This window comes from Scylla paramamosain, chromosome 5, assembly GCF_035594125.1.
Source record: "Scylla paramamosain isolate STU-SP2022 chromosome 5, ASM3559412v1, whole genome shotgun sequence".
Taxonomy (NCBI): Eukaryota; Metazoa; Arthropoda; class Malacostraca; order Decapoda; family Portunidae; genus Scylla; species Scylla paramamosain.
Genome location: NC_087155.1, coordinates 21,908,934 through 21,930,966, shown reverse-complemented (window position 1 = coordinate 21,930,966; position 22,033 = coordinate 21,908,934). Strand labels below are relative to the sequence as shown.

Here is a 22,033-nt window from a genome sequence, read left to right as displayed (position 1 = left end):
TCTCGTGTTTTTTCCTCCCTTTTGTAACGTTCTTTATTCCATTTGTACTCGTATACCAGTACACTACATGATTAACTTCCCTCTAGCTCTCCTGCCTCCCCTCCTCGTCCTTCTACTTGCCCTATCACTGTTTCTCGCCGTCCTGGACTCTTCTTCGCTTCTCTTCGCTAAGTTGCTCACTCACGAACTTAATGAACCTGTGTTTGAGTGCTGCTCGATTGTTTCAGTGCGTGGTTTTAAGCACACATCCACCCACACACACACACGATAGTAATAGTTGTTGTTGTTGTTGTTGTTGCTGTTGTTAGAGGGGGAGGGAAAGGAGGAAGAATGAAGGAAAGGAGGAAGAAAGGGAAGCAAGATCACATGAGTTGAAGCCAAGCAGGTCAGCGCGAGTAATAACTAAAAAATGTAGGACGTGAAAAGCCACAATGAAGGACACGAGCCGAGAAGGAAGTGGTCAGAAGTGAAATAAGAGACGGAGGAAAAGAACCAGCAGAGAGAGAGAGAGAGAGAGAGGGGAAGAGCATTACACAACACTTTACCCTTCCTCGTTCTCTTTTCCTAATACTCGTATTGTGCATCACCAGATCACGTGTTATTACGAGGCCGTCTCATGATGACTTGGACGCAATGTTCGCTGGTCACTCTCAATTGTTTCCTTATCTTTCTTATATTTGTACTCAATATTTCCGTTGATTATTCTCTTTTCAAGTCAAGTTAATTCAGTCACCTTTTCCCATTTTTTTTCTTTATTTCTTTCATCTCTTTCTTGTTTTCCTTATTATTATTCTTTTGTTTCAGATTTTTTTGGGCGTGTAGTTTTTTGTTTATCCGTTACTTTTAATTCCCGTTACTTTTAATTCCTTGATCCCTCTTCTTCCCTTTTGCGATTTTCCTTGTCATTCTTATATTCTTATTTTATTTTGTACAACACTGATAATCCATTCAGGTTTTCCTTGATCTTTTCCTTCTCCCTGTCCTAATTCTCTTCCTCCTAACTCTCTTATTATTTCAAGTTCTTTTACACTCATATATGTAACTCAAGCCAATATAAAACTAAGCATAATCGTCGTTTACAAAAAAGTTATAGCTACATTATATATTAATTCTAACACATCTCGTTTCTTTTACGGCAGATTGAATGACACCTAATCTTTCAAACATGGCTGGCGTGAAAAAAATGAGAACACCCTCTTATTGTGTGATTGTACGAAATTATTGGTGTGCGCGGTAGCGTTGCATGAAGCGTAACGTTTTCCGTGTTGTGATTGAAGTCAGTGCTTTGCTGCTTGACGTGGTGTTAGCGTTGCTGTTTAGGACTCGCTAGTTTTTCAATACATTCAATGTTATGCGTGTAATCCTCAATACAGCCTCTCACGTCATATTCATGAGGAAAACTCTGTGTACGCTGACCGCTGTGGCCTTGAAGTGTTATTTTTCATGCAAATTTCCTGCTGTCTTGTTTTTGTTTGTTGCCTCGTCTTACCTCGCCACGCTTTGCCTTGCTTTGTCTTTCCTTGCTTCGCCCATCCTTGTCCCTCTTCGCTTTACCTTGCCTATCCTCGCCTTATCTTACCTATTCTTGTCTTGCCTTGCCTTGCCTTGCCTCGCCATGCCTTGCCTTGCCTTGCCTAGCCTTGCCTTGCCTTGCCTTGCCTCGCCTTGCCATGCATTGCCTTGCCTTATCTTGCCTTGCCCGGCCTTGCCTTTCCTTACCTCGCCTTGCCTTGCCTTACCTTGCCTCGCCTTGCCTTTCCTCGCTTTGCCTTGCCTTGCCTTGCCTCACTTTGTCTTGCCTTGCCTTGCCTTGCCTTACCTTGCCTCGTCTTGCCTTTCCTCGCTTTGCCTTGCCTTGCCTTGCCTCACTTTGTCTTGCCTTGCCTTGCCTTGCCTTACCTTGCCTCGCCTTGCCTTTCCTCGCCTTGCCTTGCCTTGCCTTGCCTTGCCTTGCCTTGCCTTGCTTTGCCTTGCCTCCCCTTGCCTTGCTTTGCCTTGCCTCGCCCTGCCTTGCCTCGCCTTGTCTTGCGTTGCCTTGCCTCGCCTTGACTTGCCTTGCCTTGCCTTGCCTTGCCTTGCCTTGCCTTGCCTTGCTTTGCCTTGGCTCGCCCTGCCTTGCCTCGCCTTGACTTGCCTTGCCTTGCCTTGCCTCGCCTTGTCTTGCCTTGTCTTGCCTTCCTGCCCACCTGTGTTCCCGTGTACCTGCTCACCTACCCTTGAAGAGTTGTTATCCAGGAATTATTTGGTCCTTCTCAGCCCTCAGTCCCTCAGTCCCTCGCCCCGCCAAGGGATGACTTGCATCTGTGTAAATAATTTAATTTTAAATAATGAATCATATGACGCAATGTTTGCATTTAAATCGTATGTGGGTTTCATGTACCCACACAGTATGTATGTTGTGTTTTACATAGCTTATATTAGAAATGTGTTTATTTTGTGTTGCTCGGAATTTAGGTACTGCCTGCATAATGTGTGTGTGTATGTGTGTGTGTGTGTGTGTGTGTGTGTGTGTGTGTGTGTGTGTGTGTGTGTGTGTGTGTGTGTGTGTGTGTGTGTGTGTGTGTGTGTGTGTGTGTGTGTGTGTGTGTGTGTGTGTGTGTGTGTTTTCATAGCAAAATCCATGTGAGCATGATGCAAAAAGAGAACCGGACTGACAGACACACATACATACAGACATACAGAGACAAACAAACAAAACAGACATGGAAGGAACTGTACACGTACACCGCACAAGGACAAGTGCTATAAAAAGTCCCACTATCCATACAAAAAGAGCAAGATGCAGACAGAATAATAAGCAGGGAGTTGTTGATATACAAGTAGGAAAAGATGAACAAACTCGTTCTTGAGGCAATGATAAGATACAGAGTTAGCCTTGATCATCCAGAAGGACTCCTCCACTGCCCCTCACAAAGGTCCTCTCCCCTTGGTATTGTTAGCCATGCCGCTCACTCCTGCATTCGAGTAGGTAGGGAACAGAGGCGATTAAGGGAAGGATCGGCGTGTTGTTTTTGGAGGGAGATAAATTCGTCTGTTGTTCAGCGGGAGTGTACGTGATGTGGGGAGTGTAGTGCTGCCTGCTCATCTGTGTCCTAGTCCTCGTCCTCGTCCTTGTTTTCTTCTTCCCCCTTCTGTTCCTGCTCTTGCTCTCCCTCCTGCTTTTCCGCCTGCTCCTGTTCTTTCTCTTAGTATAGAATGGTAAAGAGCACTAAAGTCAAGTAGCCTAGCAAGGACACGAGGATCTGTTGCTGCCTGCATTCCTTTGCAGTTAGTTCTTTATAATCCTTCTCCTTCCCCTCTTCTCCCTACATAGAGGTAACAAAGAAATAACCTGCCATTGATTTCCTAGCTTTTATTTGCATTTATGTCTGCTTTATGTGTGTTTTTTTTTTTTTTTGTATGCTTTATGTCTTCAAACAAGGGAAAGTATCTTAATGATTATAACAAGGTACCCGAATGTAACAATGATGCGCAAACTGTACAGCAAGAAAATAACAGTTATTAATATTTAACCTGCGTTAAGCAAGGGAACGGACGTAGCACCTGCTTGCCACATGTTATGATCAAAGGAATATGAGGGAAGCCGTTAAATATCATTATAATGCCATAAATGTAAGCGCTTTATAAAGTATCTGTTCACCTTCTTAGCAAAAATAAAGTGATCTTCCGGAAGCCACAAGATTGAACAAGCCTTTCCTGAGGAGTCTCAGTGGAGATGTTTACCAAGGATGGTTCAGGCGATGCTTTCGTAGTTTGATTGTACGGAAAGAGTAGATGCAAGAGAGTGAGCAGAAGACATGGCAAGCACGATAAAGGAGGTGAGAGGCTCGGGAAGCAGTGGGTCACGGAGGCCTCAACACCCAGGGAGTGAAAGGCACGTAAAATATTGAGTGAGAGGCGCTGAGGCGGTACTATCACTGGCAATCTGAGGTAATACGAAGTGGCCGGGCTGAGCTACTTGGAAACCTGTTGGAGCATAGTAGTGCAAGAATTAACCTGTCACATATCGACACGATACATTCATTACTGATGGATATCTTGTTTTGTTATGTCGGATTGTTCAGTAGAAGCGATTCATTACTATGACTATTCGTAAGAAAAACTGAAGTAAAAATGAGGTATTGTCACCTCTCACAAGGTCAAGTGCATGTCCCTGCCTGGTCTCCTGCACACGGACATCCAGGAATATACATCGCCACTCGAGCAGCTCAGCCTTCTTGAGATAATAAGCCGCCATTATTGCATCACTTACCGGAGACATGCGTGTTCATAGAATCATGTTGTTTACACCGAGGGTGAGGAAGCTGTGTTGGGTTGTACATGTGCCTGCTTAAGTTCAGGAAACGTTTTTCACTTGAGTGCGAGTAAACACTGGTGTTGTCCTAGAATATTTTCCTAGAATGCTTTCGTTCGATGGCGGAAAGAGAGAACAGAAGGATGTGACTTTTTTTAATCCTTTTTTTTTTTATCAGTATTTTACGGCCTCTCGTCCCACCCCTGTCAAGGAATTCGCCCACCCGCGTCACCACCCGCCTTCTCATACACCCACACATTCTAAGTGATGGCCACACAGCACTGCACCAAATGTTCTCTTCATCTGTTTGCCCATCGGTGCCGAACATGGTCAGCCCACCAATGTCTTCTTTCTACTTATAACTGCAGTCGAGTTGTCTTCAGTTTTGATGTCTTTCTTTTTATCTCTCCCTATTACAGCAAACGTTATTCTCTGTATCCCCTTTGAACTGAGGTTATCGTTCCGGGACTCGACCGCCCTACGTGCCTTCCTGTGCCCGCGTTATTACCAGCACCACTTCAAAATGAAAAGATTCGTAAGTGCGTAAAAAATCTTGTGTTCTCTCCTCGTGCAGGGAATGTATCGGGGAAACCCGTGTGTGTGGGGAACCAACCGCATAACCTATTTGAAAAAAAAAGATTAAGTTCTCGTTTCGTATTCTTCATTTTCTTTTCCTGTTCTCTTCACGTTTCAACTTCAGAGCGCCATTACTTTCGTTCAGTGGAGCGCCATTATGTGAGTGTGTGTGTGTAAATGAGTCATCTTATCGTCAGTACAAGTCAGTCAGATATCACGGACTGGGAAATCATGTAAGGAAGTTCACAGCTGCCTTTCGTTCCGTTCAGGCTCATCTTACGATGCTTAGGAAACACAGTGGCAGTATTCTTCCAACCTGACTGCAAAGTATGTGACCACCATTTTCTCTTTACGGAAATGGGGGAAGATGGTAAGAATAATTACAAGGATAAGAACAGGAGGCATATGTTTATGACTGTTCCGGAAACGTACCACTGGCCTTTCTGTTCTAGGTAATAGGACCTTAATACTACGAAGGCCTGTATCACGTGTATTATGATATTTAACAACCTTTGTCGGGATTTCCGGCAATCTTTCTGTCTTTAGTCGCATGGTGTGTTGTTATGCAGTAAATCCCTTCCTTCCTTAACTGTCCCTTTTTTGTGTATTTTGTTTGTGTATTTGTGTATGTGTGTTTTGTTTCTGCCGTCCGGGAAGTCCCACTTGTAGCTTGAGAGGACGTATCGTTGGTGCATCATGATGAGGATATAGGTAGAGTCCCGAGGCGTGCCCCCGGGACTACCTACATAGCTTGTGTGGGTAGTGGTGGCGGTGGTGGTGATTGTAGTGGTGGTGGTGGTGGTGGTGGTGGTGGTGATGGTGGTGGTGGTCCTTCTCGTTCTCCGCTTTATTGTTAGGACTGGTAGTCGTTTAAAATACAATATAGTAGCAGCAGCAGCAGCAATAGTAGTAGTAGTAGTAGTAGTAGTAGTAGTAGTAGTAATAGTAGTAGTAGTAGTAGTAGTAGTAGTAGTAGTAGTAGTAGTAGTAGTAGTAGTAGTTTATTTACAAAAACACAAGTAATACAAAAAGTTTCGCTTTTGTCCAACTTAAATAAAAAGAAAAAAAAAACTAACGTCTTGTAGAAGGTAATAGCTGAACCCAAACCAAGCATTAGAACATAAGGAAAACTATAAAGATTCCACACACACACACACACACACACACACACACACACACACACACACACACACACACACACACACACACACACACACACACACACACACACACACACACACACACACACACATACACACACACACACACACACATGTCCTCTCCGAAAGGTCATTCCATTGTTGAGTAAACCTCTACCCTTGTGTTGATTCTAGACTGACAGGGTATTTCCATAAGATCTAACCTGTCATCTTGTACACTTTTCCTAGATAGCGTTTTTTCTTTAATCTCCTTTTTTCTTAGTCCTTCTCTACAGTGACTAGTTCAGCTTTAATCACTACAACATTACATTGTTGTTACATTACTACATTACTACATTACTACATTACTGCAACATTATATTGTTGACACTAAAGGTGTCTATATTTGCCAATATCTCTGAAAACAAACTTTCCACAATCAGCGGCTCATGAAACCCTCCATGTCAGGTTTTCTTCATGGATCTTGAGCTTTCAAGAAAATTTTCTTATTTCTAGATTTTTAGAATTAATTTTAACTTCATGTTATGTTGCACAGAGATGATGGGTCTTTACGTGTGACAGCATCGCTATGAAAGGACAGATCAATGGGGAGGGTTTATTTTTAACAAGCAATCGTTTCTTTACCCGCCCTTCAGTTAACAAAGATGACATGGAAACTTGCGACTCTCAAACCAGCGCCGTGAACTGTGGGCAGGCGATGTCCACGCGTTCTGCAGCCAAACGAAGTCCATTGCTTGTCTTCAGAAATTTCCCGGGCAAAACCATCACTGACCTTATCCTCTTTCCTTCTTTCTTTTTTTTTTTATGAACTCTTCGTGCCGGCGGTGCATTGCCTCCATCCAGCACTAAGCCGCTGCTCGCTCCATCTGGCAGGTTTTGACCGGTGCAGCAGAATTGACTCGTTATGTTGTTTACTATTTTTTCTTCGGCTTTCTTTGACGGAAAAAATAACTTGATACTTGCCTTAACATATGATTCAGGAAAAACCTAATAATGTGATTCTTCTGCTTTCACTCTATAATCTGAATATTCCATTCTTCTAACTAAATTATTTGAAAAAGAAGCTGTAGGTGTTAGATTTTCAAAACGATGATGTCGGACCGCTGCTTTTGTTGTTGGAAGCCACAGTCAGCTATACTTGCATGTTGTGAAGCGAGGAGTTTTCTCTAACCGAAGGCTGAGGAACGCCAGGCTTGAGGGTGTGCAGTGTGCATGTCCAGCTGAATTTCTATTCATAATGCTTCGGTGTCTGATCGATCAGCAGCGCTTTCGACTCGAACCAAGCATGACTTTGGGTTTCCTCAAAAATTTTCCTGAAGTCTTTTAACCGTGCGGGGAAACACAGCGCCCCTCACGGCAGCTGGTTGGAGGAGGTCACCGACAGATGTTATCCCGGCGGTGGCGGCGGTGGTGGTAGCTGCTTGTAACTTCGAACCGCGCCAGGAAATTGCTGAGGAAACTTACCAAGGCCTTTGAAGGCAGTCTACCGATGTCAACAGCGTCTCCTGGATGGAGGTGAGAAAACACACCGCCAGAGGTCACCTTGGTCAGAAGGACGGCAGGTTGAAACGTTCCACTTAGAGGAAAGAATGCTGACATTACTTTTTTCTCCCGACGCACCTGCATGTCAAAGTTTATTATTGTATTATTCGTTTTTGTTTCCGTTTGACGTTTTTATATAAGAGAGGCTCTGGCCAAGAGCAACAGAAAGATGGCGAAAAAGAGACCAACTGTAGATGTCAGTCCCAAAAAGAAGAGTAATTCAAAAAGAGTATCCAGAATTACGAGAAGTGTCTTGAAACCAGGCTGTCTATTTACTTTTGGTATTATGTATCCTTGTGTAACTTGTCAATATAATCGTGCATTAATAAGTGACGCTGATCGTGGCGATGAATCTGCCACCGCTGCTTTCTTGCCCAATATATTTTCACTGCTTCAGCAGGGTATTATCATGATCTCACGGACGTGGCATGTGAAATCTTACTGTAGGCTCTTGATCTCTTCGTCTCCCTCACAATCTTACCATCTATATTCCAATTTAATAGTTGCTACGAATGATGTAATACAATGCCTACCTGGGAGTTCCCCGTCATGTTTGCACCATTACACGTGTTTGCTTTACATTCCAAGGCCAAGCTATTGACCTGAGGCTGCAAGTCAGGATATTTCGTGGGTGTTTTTGGAAGCTTGCCACAGTTTGCTATAACACTTATCACAGTAATATTGCGAAGGTTAGCGAGCAGTTCTTGCCAGCATTCTGAAAGTGATATTCTCTCTCTCTCTCTCTCTCTCTCTCTCTCTCTCTCTCTCTCTCTCTCTCTCTCTCTCTCTCTCTCTCTCTCTCTCTCTCTCTCTCTCCCTCTTTTTCTATTTATACAGAATACATTACTTGTTATAGAGTTCAATGTAGTGCATATTACATACAAGTACAATGTTTTACAGGCTAAAGGAAACATGATTAGTGTGTCCTATCTTAAAGCCCAACTCTGATGCCTGGTGTTCTCATGACGGCAGCCACGCGTTCACCAGCTCCTTGAAGCTCTGTGCCGTCATGTTGTCCAGGCGTGGCTGTGAGGCAAGCAGTCCATTCCACCAGTTTACATAAGTGATGATGAATTGCCTCTGGTGGTGCCACGTTCTGCAGCGGGGCTGTAACAGTTCGGCGGGAGCTCGGGAGACTGATCTTGTGTCCACCTGTGCCCGCCGAAGGGGCTGCTCTCTCTCTCTCTCTCTCTCTCTCTCTCTCTCTCTCTCTCTCTCTCTCTCTCTCTCTCTCTCTCTCTCTCTCTCTCTCTCTCTCTCTCTCTCCTTCACATTTAGTTCCACAGCCATGTCAATTCTGTTCAGTAGCAAATCTTCCCCATAACATCTGCATGACTTAGGAGTCCTGGGATGGAGGTGGATAAGAGTTGGTGAGTAAGGAGCGAGAACTGGCGTGCTGATGTGCCATGGTAGTCATGCATCTCTGTGACTATAAGCGGCCTCGTGCAGCATTTTTATTCAGTAGACAGAAACCCTATATCCTGATGCGGTTCATTCCCTTCCTACACATTACTTAGGAGAAAGGTTGCTATGCGGGAGGATAGTAAGGAGGAAGGAAAAAAGAGTGGAGGGAGAGAGGGGGAAGATTGTATTAACGAGGGCAGTAAAGGTGGGAGGAAGGCAGAAGAGTTTAAAATGGCTTTGGATTTATTTGATGTGAAGCTCTTTTTGGTACAGTATCATTAGAACTGTGATGATAATAATAATTAATGATAATAATAATAATAATGATAATAATAATAATAATAATAATAATAATAATAATAATAATAATAATAATAATGACAATAATAATAATAATAATAATAATAATAATAATAATAATAATAATAATAATAATAATAATAATAATAATAAAAATAATAATAATCAGCAACAGCAGCAGCAGGCAAAGTGATTTTACTGGAGCACAAAACCATCCTTTCTCAACTTCCTCCACTCATGTCCATCTGCGGCTCGTCCTTTCCTAGCCAACAAAGCAAAAATTTAATCTCTTCACTTAATTTTCTATCCGTCCTGCCTTTTTTTATCTATTTCTGTGTAAAGGGGGCCTAGGGTGACAAAAAAAATTAAATAAATAAAAAAGAAGAATGCCCGCTGAGGTGCCTAAAAAAATCCCCAAATGGATCGTCGAAAATTGGAGGATAGGTGTCTTGAAATATCCGAGAAGGAGTTCAAGTCATAGAAAGGAGTAAGTACAGAAACATGCAGGGCGTTCCGGAGTTTACCCTATGGCTTGGGGAATATTTGGTGTCTTTAATAATCCATTTGCTATCTTTTTGATTAATGTCTTCTTACACAATCCACTCGTACCTGAGGTGGAAGGGCCTTGTCTCGGTTCCTGTATCACCTGACACACGCACTGCATGGCTGGTGATGGAGTGCTGGCAGACCGTCCCCACCCTGTCCTCGCCTGTCCTCAACGTATCCTTCGCGCCTGTCCTCACCTCTGACACTGTTCCAGGATGCACCGTTTTGTTCGCTGCAGTGGATGTATTTATGCAAGAGCACCGCCAAGGGAACCCACCTGTGACTGATGACTGACTTTTTATACATACATGTAAAGTGGGGACTCCGGCCAAGGGCGAGAACACTGGAAAAAAAATAAAAGATGCAAGTCCCTTAACAAAAGAGTCTTAAATTAAATCTAAAATTAATTGTAAAGTGTCTTGACTGAGTTTTATTAATATTTTCTTGTTTTGTTTTTATCTTTCATTCATAACGATGTTTACAGTTTAATTTTCTCTCTCTCTCTCTCTCTCTCTCTCTCTCTCTCTCTCTCTCTCTCTCTCTCTCTCTCTCTCTCTCTCTCTCTCTCTCTCTCTCTCTCTCTCTCTCTCTCTCTTTTATGGAGTCAATATTTTGTGGTTTGTGTTTGAATGTCTGTCTCAGTTATCATTACCATCTTTATCATTATTCATCATCATCATCATCATCATCATCATCATCATCATCATCATCATTCATTGCCATTATTATCATCATTCATCACCACCATTAAGGGTACAGCAGAGAATGACCTTTCTAACCTTCACCTGTACTTAAGGGAAATTGAATAAAAAAAATAATGAAATAAGAAGGAAAATTTACCTTGAATGGGAGTGGACCTTTTTTGGGAAAGAACAAGTTTTTCTGCTTTTTTCGTTTTTTTTTTTTTTTTTTTTTTCCCACACATTTTGAAGCTGTTGTTTGTTCTCCGTGATCCTCCCTACCTCCCACCATCCCTCCCTCCATCTCTCCCTCCCTCCCTCCCTTCCTGCCTCCCTCTCTCCCTTCCTCCATCCCTCTTTCCGTCCCTCCCTTCCTCCCTTCCTCCGCCTTCACGCAACTGTTAAGAAGTTTGTCTAAATTTATGTTTTACTTTTTTTTATTACCGTACTCTTGGTTGTGGTATTTTCGCGGCTCCTTCTCCTAGAGTCGAGTCATTGTCGAGGCAACGAAGGGGAAACTTTTCCTGAAGTCCTTATAGAATAAACACACACACACACACACACACACACACACACACACACACACACACACACACACACACACACACACACACACACACACACACACAGGCAAACACAGGCACCTTCAACCATACATTATGCGATTCTATTTGGATATTTCCTTTCCATTCGTTCCATTCAGAGAGAGAGAGAGAGAGAGAGAGAGAGCGAGAGCGAGCGAGCGAGCGAGAGAGAGAGAGAGAGAGAGAGAGAGAGAGAGAGAGAGAGAGAGAGAGAGAGAGAGAGAGAGGAGAGAGAGAGAGAGAGAGAGAGAGAGGGGGGGGGGAGGGTTAAGACAAATACAGACAGAGACAAAAGGAAGCATTAGTTTTACCACCCCTTAACCATCTTCTTCAAGGTCATGTCACGAACACTTACCGTGAAAAACATGGCCTTGAAGACACCCGGTGCTGCCCAGCCTCTCACGACACCATTACTGGGAGAGGCAGACAGTACGAGAGAGAGAAAGAGAGAGAGACAGGGACAGAGAGACAGAGAGAGCTTTTCTATAGTGCTAATAACGAGGACAATAAAGATGGACAGCTGAGGGAAGGTGGAAAGGACAGAGGATGAAGACGAGCTTTGTGTTCATGTGGTAATGACAGTGAAGGGTCTTGAGGGGGAGGCAGAGGAGAGGGAAGGAAGAAAGAAAGGAGGTCCGCGTGGCGACGGAGGCTGGTTGAGGTTAAAGCGGGAGTCGAAGGTGACTTTGAGTGTGGTCTGAGTGGTCAAGGGGACTGGTAAGGAGATGATGTGGCGTTAAGATTAGGTCAATCTGCGGGGGGTAAGGAAAGGGTTGTTGCTATCGTGGAGTTTAAGTTATTGAGGTTAGTTAGTGAGAAATCAAGCAAGAGAAGAATGGTGTTATAGTGATGAAAGTCTAGTGATAAAAGTTATAGTGATGACAGTCATTCAGGTCAGGTAGTTAAAGGCTGATTTAGATTCATTCAGATCAATTCAAGGTCAAAGCACTGGAAGGGCAAGTGGAAGAAAGATAATACTGTAAAGGGTGGAGGGTTATTTCGGCAGTCAATGGAAGGTGAAGGTAGGAAAAGGTGCGGTTGTTGTGATAAGGTCAAGGTCACTCAAATCAGTGGGAAGTTATATGAGGAAATAATGGTGATGGTGTCAAGGTCACTGGGTCGTCAGGGTCAGTACCAAGGTCCGTGTGGCACCTTGATTACCTTCCTACCTGTCTTGTTTTCACCCAACCCCCTGTGTTTCTTGTACTTCCATTTACGTACTTTTCTTTCAATAAACTCTTAAACTGTCTTGTCCTTCCTCTTGTTTGTTGCACTTGTCATGTCGCCAGTAATGGGCTTTCTTGTGATATATTTTTCATGATGTTTATTCCTCCTCCCTCCTTTCTTCAGCTTCCTCCCCTTGCCGGATTTCCCATCCTGGTTTCCTTTATCCACGTCTACCTGTTAAAAGAGATGACTAAGGACAGGAATTGCTTAACGCCCCCATTAGTGAAGTGGACGGAACGTGAGTCACTAGGGAACCTTCTGCACTGAGGCCACTGGAGAGGGAAACCGTGAAGTCAACAAATGAAGGATAGTAATCGTGAAAACACCAATATAGAATATGTGATAGATGCAAGATTGAATGTGAATAAGGTTAAAATAACAGCCGGTTAGAGGGGTGAGGCTGACGGTACGGAAAGCCTGTTTAGCGGAGGTGCACACGTATGAGAGAACCCGTCACCCGAGCCACACATGAGAAACGTACTCCACGGACCCTGTACAAACTCACTGTCTGGGTCTTGGAGAAGAGAAAGAAAATATCAGAGACGTAAACCATCCGACTACATGGGAATTATTTTAGCCCATGATTATCATGTTAACAAAATTGGGACTGGTAAATGTTATCAAAGTAGAGAGGACTGGTGTCTTCAAGGTTACATCTATTATACAGATGACGAAATTGAGTTTTTGAGCCATGAATATCACAAGATTTATCCTGCACTATCCGGAAATTAAACAAAGATCCGAGAAAGTTAAGTATTCTGTGATGTCTTACCTTGATACACTTAATTCCTGTTGAAATGATAGTTTAAGATGTTAAAAATTCTAGCTAGAGTCATCAGCATGAAAGTGGACAGGGTTGTGATTTTGACCGAGATTTGTGATGGAAAATTGAAAGAGAATATGCGACGAAACATGGCCTTGTAGAACACCATTGGTAAAAGATTTGGATAGACAGTGAGTTTTCACCTAGAACAATGATGGAAAACAGAAAGAAATATGGGATAAAAAATAGCCTTGTGGAGTACTTTTGATAAAAGGTTTAGATAGGCAGTAAGTTTGACCGAGATCAGTGATGGAAAACATAAATAACATGGGCAACAAAACATCGCCTTGTGGAACACCATTAATGATAAACATAGATAGAGACATTGAGTATAACCAAGAATAGCGGTGAAAAATAGAGAATGGCTGACAAAACATAAGCCTTGCAGCCATTGACAGAAAAAAAAAGTTAAAGATAAGAAGAATATTGCAATGGTCATCCCTTTTTATTCACCCTCTTTATGTATGTGAACTAGGAAAGATCACAACCACCTGCTGGCTTTTGGTTTTTCCCCCTAACACCAAAATCTCCTTTTCCTCAATAATTCATCGGGATTTCCCAGGTATCTTTCTGCCTTCGTCCTTCCCAGTCTTTCCTATCCCCCTGCTCTTTCCCTCCCGCCGTTCAATGCCGCCTTCTGCCCGCCAAGACTTCCTGAAGGTCTTCTCTCTACCATCAAGCTTCTTCATCACCCACCATTTTGCTACTCCTCATTTCTCTCCTCTCCCTCCCATTACCCCTCCCTCTCACTCACTCTACTCGTCGTTCCAGTTTTCCTGGTGGATTTTATTTTATGAGTTGTTTCGTTCTTGTTTGGTAATGACTCGTGTGTTGTGTGTTGTGCTTTTTTTCCTTGCTTTCGTTCTCTCGTCATTGTGTCGCTCTACTTTCAGGTGTTTTTTTTTTTTTATTGTTCCATTTATCTATGTTTCGTATTATGACAGCTTTGTTTTGTTTTTATTATGTGCAGATTTCTCGTTTCACTTCAAGATTAGTTTCAGGGACGTCTATTTTCGTCGTTCTTTTCGTTTGGTTTATTACAGTTTTTTTTTTTCTTTTATCTTGTTCCACGAGAGTTTATTTTCTTGCTTTGTGCATGATAATTTCATGCTAGTAGATTTTTTTTTTCTTTTTTATCTGCACATTTCTCGTTTTGCTTCAGTATTCATTTTTACTTGTTTATTTTCCTCTCTGACTTTACGTTTTTTTTTTTTTATGTGTGTCGGAGGGGCACCGGCCAAGGGCAACAAAAATTACAACAAAAAAAGGCCCACTGAGCTCCCAGTCCCCGTGGCAGAGTAGAAAGCGTTAGTAAAAAATACAGGATAATATGTATGCTTCTCTCTCTCTCTCTCTCTCTCTCTCTCTCTCTCTCTCTCTCTCTCTCTCTCTCTCTCTCTCTCTCTCTCTCTCTCTCTCTCTCTCTCTCTCTCTCTCTCTCTCTCTCTCTCTCTCTCTCTCTCTCTTCTCTCTCTCTCTCTCTCTCTCTCCTCTCTCTCTCTCTCTCTCTCTCTCTCTATATATATATATATATATATATATATATATATATATATATATATATATATATATATATATATATATATATATATATATATATATATATATATATATATATATATATACACACACATTCCGCATTTAATTCAAAGTTAATTTTATACGTCTCTTTTTTTTTTTTTTTGTTTCTTTGATTTCTATTTCAACCAAGAGTCGTGCTTACTTTAAAAGATTTGTTAACTTCTAAAGAACATGTTTACTTGGAAAGCAGACCATGAATATTATATGTTTCCCTTATCGTGTCATCTCTTAAGACGCTCTTTTCACTGAAGAGAAGAAGAAGGGAGGAGAGGCAACGTGTTTTCCTCCTGGCATGAGCTTACTTCCTATTTCCTTTGTTGTTGTCATGTTCGACCTTCAGGGGCTGCAATATTCTCTTTCCCGTTTTCTTATTATAATTTTTTCTTGTCTTCCTCTCCCGTCCAATTATTACTACACGCCCTTAGTCGATTCTCTCTCACACGTCTGTCTCTGTCTATCTATTTTTTATCGTTTTTCTTTCACGGTCATATAACATTTTCTGATCTCCCCCGTTAAAAACACAGAGGTCAGGTCTTCGAGCCGTATCCGGAAGTAAGTAAAAGGAAACGAGGCAGTTATTTTAACTCGCCTGTTCTTGCGCTTCTCTTTCATGTGTCGAGAACGTGAGGTGGAGAGGTGGAGGCCAGGCAGGGTGGTGGTGGAGGGAAAGTGATTTAGATTCTACACTCTTGTCTGGCCACACCTTCCTCTGCTATGATATCCACATACATGCGTTCTTATCCACACAACCTTGGTATACATAGATACAGACAGACACAGGACAGACATACAGACGGTAATGCAGCCAGACAGTCACCAAATCATCATTACCCACCCCAACAAACACACACACACACACACACACACACACACACACACACACACACATACACACACACACACACACAACCTGAAGCACTGGACACAGAAGACCTCGTGAGGCATGACACAAGAAATAGAGAGCGTGAGTATAAATTAAGAAAGAATAAATGTAAAGAAATCCAACTTCTCAAACAGAACTTTCGACATTTTAAGTTGCGTCTTGACTCTATGTACCAATAAGAGAGAGCAAAGATCATTCGTAAATTCAATATCAAGTTGGATAAAAGTGAATAATGTGACAGGCCAACACGAGCTTAGTTCTGACCTCGTATAATGTAGGTCAGATCACACTTTTAGCTAGTCATATGTTAGCTTTTGAAACAGTAGTCTACATAGTATGGGTGAGATATGGTGTAGACACACATGGAGATACTAAGACAGCCTTCAGTGTTATATCTTAGTTCATAAACAGTAGTGTGTCTAGTGCATTGTCTCCTGTATAGGTGGGGTAGTGCTTGTCATGGCTGAGACACGTAGTCATTGAGAGACAGCGAAAGCCTTCAGTGTTTTATCTCAGCTCGTAAACAGTAATACGTGTTTAGTGCATTACGTCCTTGGTATGGACGTGCAGTGCTGCCTGACAAAACTGAGACACACTGCGACAGCCTTCATTATGCCTTGCCTCATAAACAGTAGTGCATTACAATTTGACTCGGTTATAAGAGTATAGTGTGGCCTAGCATATCTCAGTCACACCTTGAAATACTAATGCAGGCTGCAGTGTTATGTGTGGTCAAGGCTGCCACTAGTACCTGCTTGTCTGAGTCTGCCTCTTGTCTCGTGTCGGTGGGTCTTGCAGAGGACTCCACCACCTCCACCTCCACGTCTTTGGCAGCATACGATTATTTCCGCCATAAACAAGGCCGCTGATGGAGGGCGAGGCTGTGGGGACCAGATAGTGTAAACAAAGGCAGCTACTAGAGGCGTACCCAGATGGGGATGCTAACAGTAGACTCTCTGCCAACAGGCTCTGCTCATCTGCACCCTGGCATCGTGCGGGGCGGTGTACCATCACGTGCATGGATGTGGTGTCGGTGGTTCAAGGCTGCGTGTCCACCGCCCCCTATTCGTTCACAGGTGAGTGTGAGGCTTTCCTGTACGCTTCCACTTACCTCATCTCACTCCATCCTCTTTCCTTCTCCTTCACCTCCTCCCCATCCACATCCTATACCTCCTCCTCCTCCTCCTCCTCCTCCTCCTCCTCCTCCTCCTCCTCCTCCTCCTCCTCCTCCTCTTCCTTTATCATATCATCATCCTCCATCCCCTCTCTCATTCCTCCCTCCCTCCCCATCACCAGGAGGGCGTGGTCCTAATCGCCGCCTTCCCCTTCCCTCCTCCTCCTCCTTTGTTTGACTCCCTTCCCAGCACGCAATGAACTCAATTTCACGTTCACAATGTTGCCTTCTTTATTGTTTAAAATAAAATGTATATATATATATATATATATATATATATATATATATATATATATATATATATATATATATATATATATATATATATATATATATATATATATATATATATATATATATATATATATGCGTTTAGGTATGTGATTGTATGGATAGATGGAGGGATGGGTGGATTGATAGATAGATAGATAGATAGATATTTTAGAAGTGGTATAGTGGTATATAGTAGTAGTAGTAGTAGTAGTAGTAGTAGTAGTAGTAGTAGTACGTAGTACATAGTAGTTGTAGTACTACTACAGCAGCAGCAGCAGTTGTAGTAGTCGTAGTAGTAGTAGTAGTAGTAGTAGTAGTAGTAGTAGTAGTAGTAAGAGCAGCAGGAGCAACAACATCAGTAATTCGTCTTTTTTATTAACTGGAATGGTAAGGTGCGGCTGTCGCGTGCGTGTCCAGGGTGGATGGATGAATGGAAGCGTTGCTGGTATAACACACCACCACCACCACCACCACCACCACTAACTTAACGTAACATCATGCTATTTTTTTCGCGCTCCGGGACGCTTCACACAAGGCCACGCTGTAGTAGAAGTAGCCACCAAGCCTACATTATAAAATTGTGACATGGAAAGTAAGTGTGTCATTTGGAGAGGTGTTCATGTGACGTAAACAACAACCACCAGCTGACGCACAACTGTCGCTATATGAGGGAAGGGAGAGGGAAGCAGAGGGAGAGGTGTGGGGGTGCTGCCTGCAGGAGGGGGGGATGGGAGAGTATTATAGTGACTGCCGCTGCTGCTTGAGATCACATGTAGGGTGAAAAAATATAAAAAATTGTGTCTGTGAAAGAAAAATGAATTAATAGTCACGATTCACTTCACTTTGAAATACGTCTCCTTGTGTGAGTGTGTTTGAGAGAGAGAGAGAGAGAGAGAGAGAGAGAGAGAGAGAGAGAGAGAGAGAGAGAGAGAGAGAGAGAGAGAGAGAGAAGAGTGAGAAAACAGAAAAGATGAGAAAACAAAAACAAGAACAAGAACTGCCTCGCCAATCTTCTATGTGTCAAGGTTGAGTTAGACCAGAACAGACAGTTGAATTAAATGTAAATATAAAGAATTATAGTAAATACAAACAAACACTGACCGTCTGGGAAACGCGAGGAGAAACTGAAGAACACTCGTAAATCACCTAAACATGTATATTTAATCCATTAAATAACACACAAACACTTAACAATGACTAGTGATGCGTGAAACAACCCGACAGTAATTGTGACTAATGGGTGTGAAGAAGACCTTTGAGATTACCCTTGCATTAGTTTAAATATTAGTTAGTATGTATGTTAGTATGAAGGCCTTAGTGTGTTTTACCTTATAACTTCACTATACTTATACACATGCACTCCCTTCTAACCGCAGATGACGTGAAACAAGCTGACAATATGAGCGATAGGTGCAATGAAGACCTCTAATATTACTCTTGTATCAGTATTAGTATTAAAAGCTTAGCATGTTTTACCTTACCACTCCACCACATACATGTATACACACTCCCTTGCTACCCAGCGAACCCTACTTAAATTACTATAGTGCTCAGCTTCCCACTCCCCAGACCTCTTATAGCAACGAAGACTAATAGTATTAGTATGAAAACTTTTCATGTTTCAGTTTACAACTCCACTACATACCCACTCTCTACCCAGCGAACCCTGCCTGAATTATTATATTGCCCACCTTGTTACTCTCCAGACCTCCTGTAGTGATGCTTGACTCACAGAGTGTACAGGAACATGAAGCTTATCTCATTAGTCTCAGAAACTCCCTTGAAAATTATGAGTGCTCGCGCTTGAGAGTGAAGGGTTAAGAGGACAGTCGCCAAGATAAGGTGAAGGACGTGTCTGGACATGGTTAACAAACTAATACCTTGCTTGATATGAATAATGCAAAGGAGTATGAGAGTGAGTGAGGGAGACGGGAGAAGGACAAAGAGTGAGCAGGTTAAGGACACTCATCAATAATAAGTGGGGAAACGTGTCTGGACGTGGCTAAAAATAAAACTTGACGCCTTGCCTCGCCTGACGCGCACCATACATAAAACACGGTGTAAAGTAACGAGTGAACCTGCATTACTTGCCTGCGAAGTGTAACTGAAATGAAATGCTGAAGGTAAGACCGGAGCAATAATTTTTTTTTCAGAAAAGTCCTGAAAGAAGACTTGGATATTTGTCTCGTGTGCACCATGTACATGCAAGGCACGGTGTGAAGTAACTGTTTATCTGCATGACGCACTTGGCTGACTGTATCGAGACGGTTCTGTTGAGATAAAACCTATAATTATACAGTAAATCTACTACCATGTCTACTATGTCCAACAATAACAAAAAAATAAATAGATAAATAAAAAAAAAACTTGCTTCTATCACAAAAGACAACGTAGAATAGCATGTAAATGTATAATGTATCCGGCTGGCTTTATCAGACAACTCCGCTAAAATAAGACCTATAGTTATACTATAAATTTACTTCTCTATCTTGGAAAAAAATAGCTTACCTCCACCATACACAAAAGACTGTAAAATAACCTGTAAACCTGCGTGACTTGTAATATGTCTGACTATATCGAGAACATTTTTTGTTGAAGTAAGAACCATATCATAAATTTACTTGTACATTCTACGAAAAAAAAAGAAAGAAAAGTTTACCTCCACTATACACAAGAGGTGGGGAAAAATAGCATGTAAAAACTCTATAAACATGACGGACTTATATCGAGACAGTTTTGCTGGAAGATAAAAAAAAGAAAATCCTCCATAAATTCACTTGTATATGCGTCCTAAATATAAAAGAAAAAATATATGACCGGTGCGCGCTCCACGGGTTGTGATCAGCTCCCGCCTTCATTGTCTTCCCTCCCCAGTGTTGCAACTCTCAACCTCGTCACTGTAACGACATCAGGAATACCATCACAAGGTCCCTCACTCGACCCCCTTGCTCCTTCATCCCTCCCTTGCTTCTGAATCTCTCCCTCATCCCTGCATCCCAACTATCTCTCTTTCACTTCCACTATTTCCTCATACCTTGCCTCCTCCACGTCCTCCCCAGCCCACTCCTTCGTCCTGGCCTTTAGAAAATACATACTTTTCATCGTGGAAATTTTCTCTTTGTTAAGCATAGCATTTGGTCATTGTTCTTGTGCCGCCGCTCCGCCACGGCCTCGATCTTCAGTGATATTGTCAAGAGCATTGACAAGGAACGTGGCGCGGCTTGGGAGAGCCACAGCTCAACTCAAGATGGGGTGGGGTTGGGACCCATATCTTTAAACGCTCTGTTCCCTCTATAGAGGTGATCGGTCAGGTTCTTAGAAATTTTTTTTTTTTTTTTTTGGTGGTACAGAATCTTCGTTGAGCCATCACTAATATCATGAAAACATCCTTGGATCCTTGGAAATCCCAATGGTTTCCCCTAGAGCCTGTTAAAAAAAAATAAAATAAATAAGTGAGATAAGGAACCGCTTTCCTAGACATCTCGTCACCTTATTTCTTACATTTAAGTGGTTCTAGTGAAGGTTACTTGAGTCTTCAAAGATATTTTCATTATTCTAGTGATAATTTAACACGAATTTTGCAATATTAGTATGAAAATAACATAAGTGAAAACCCGCATATCAATATGTGTCGAAATGTCGAGGGATGCTGACCTAGATCAGAAAATAGAAAAGATCTCCTGGGTGGATGGCACAGGTTTACGCGAACCACGTAGCCTAAAGATACAGAACCGATAGGCACCCGCAATATTTGACTGGGTACGAGGATACAATACAAACATTCAGTGGGTGTAGCGTTGGTGCGAGTTCCACTTTGAAAATACGAGCAGATGTACTAGAGAACTCACTTTGTAAAGTGACAGACCCAGACAGTGAGAAGGAACACGTCAGGAAGGACAATGGCGATCTGAACCGTATTAAACTAAACCAGCGCAGGCCTATTATGGGTGCTGGTGGGATGCTGCACGAATATCAGACTTCCTAAGACTTATGATATGACATTAGGCATAGGCAGTGAGAAAGAACACGTTAGGAAGGACCGATACAAAGGGGCGATACTCCTGACCAGCAACTGTACTGAACTAAACTGTACCCGAGCATGTCTCTGGTAAGTGGGTGGGTGTGGATGATGCGCCAGGCTCTCCCAAGACTTGTGGTGCAGTGCGTGTGAAATGAGGTGAGAGTTGTTAGTGCCTAGATATATGTGTGAGTTGCTGGTGATGAAGTTGGTGGTGGTGGTGGTGGTCATAATGATGATGGTGGTGGTTAGATAGAAGCACTATTTTCTCTCTCTCTCTCTCTCTCTCTCTCTCTCTCTCTCTCTCTCTCTCTCTCTCTCTCTCTCTCTCTCTCTGCTTCCACCGTTCGTAATATCCATTGTCTTTGTTCATTCTTCTGTTTTCTGAAAGATGGAATAGGGACGCCGCTCATTTTCTTTGACCTTCATCTCCAAACACACACACACACACACACACACACACACACACACACACACACACACACACACACACACACACACACACACACACACACACACACACACACACACACACACACACACACACTCACACCTATGATGGAGATTAGATAACATTTCATCATATTTGTGGTTTTATTTTAACTTTTTCTGTCTTCCTTTTTTTTTTTTTTTACTTTTTTACTGCAATTGCTACAGTGATTTATTTATTCATCACCTTATTTTTTGTGTGGTTTTATTGATTTATTTCACGATTTTCATAATTTTGTGTTTGAGAGAGAGAGAGAGAGAGAGAGAGAGAGAGAGAGGGGTGGGGTGGCGGGCGAGACGGGAGGAAAAGAAAGAGAGAAGCGTACGTGCCAAAAGACACACACACACACACACACACACACACACACACACACACACACACACACACACACACACACACATACACACACAGAGAGAGAGAGAGAGAGAGAGAGAGAGAGAGAGAGAGAGAGAGAGAGAGAGAGAGAGAGAGAGAGAGA

The 22,033-nt window shown here is 42.4% G+C and overlaps 1 long non-coding RNA gene across 1 annotated transcript in view; it reads left to right on the top strand.

Annotated features, from left to right (window-relative positions):
* The window catches only part of LOC135100334 (uncharacterized), a 34,548-nt gene extending 17,733 nt beyond the window's left edge, over positions 1 to 16,815 (top strand). The window contains exon 3 of the long non-coding RNA XR_010268614.1: positions 16,567 to 16,815. This is a non-coding gene — a long non-coding RNA (uncharacterized LOC135100334). The remainder of the gene's footprint in view (positions 1 to 16,566) is intronic.
* Positions 16,816 to 22,033: the final 5,218 nt, after the last annotated feature.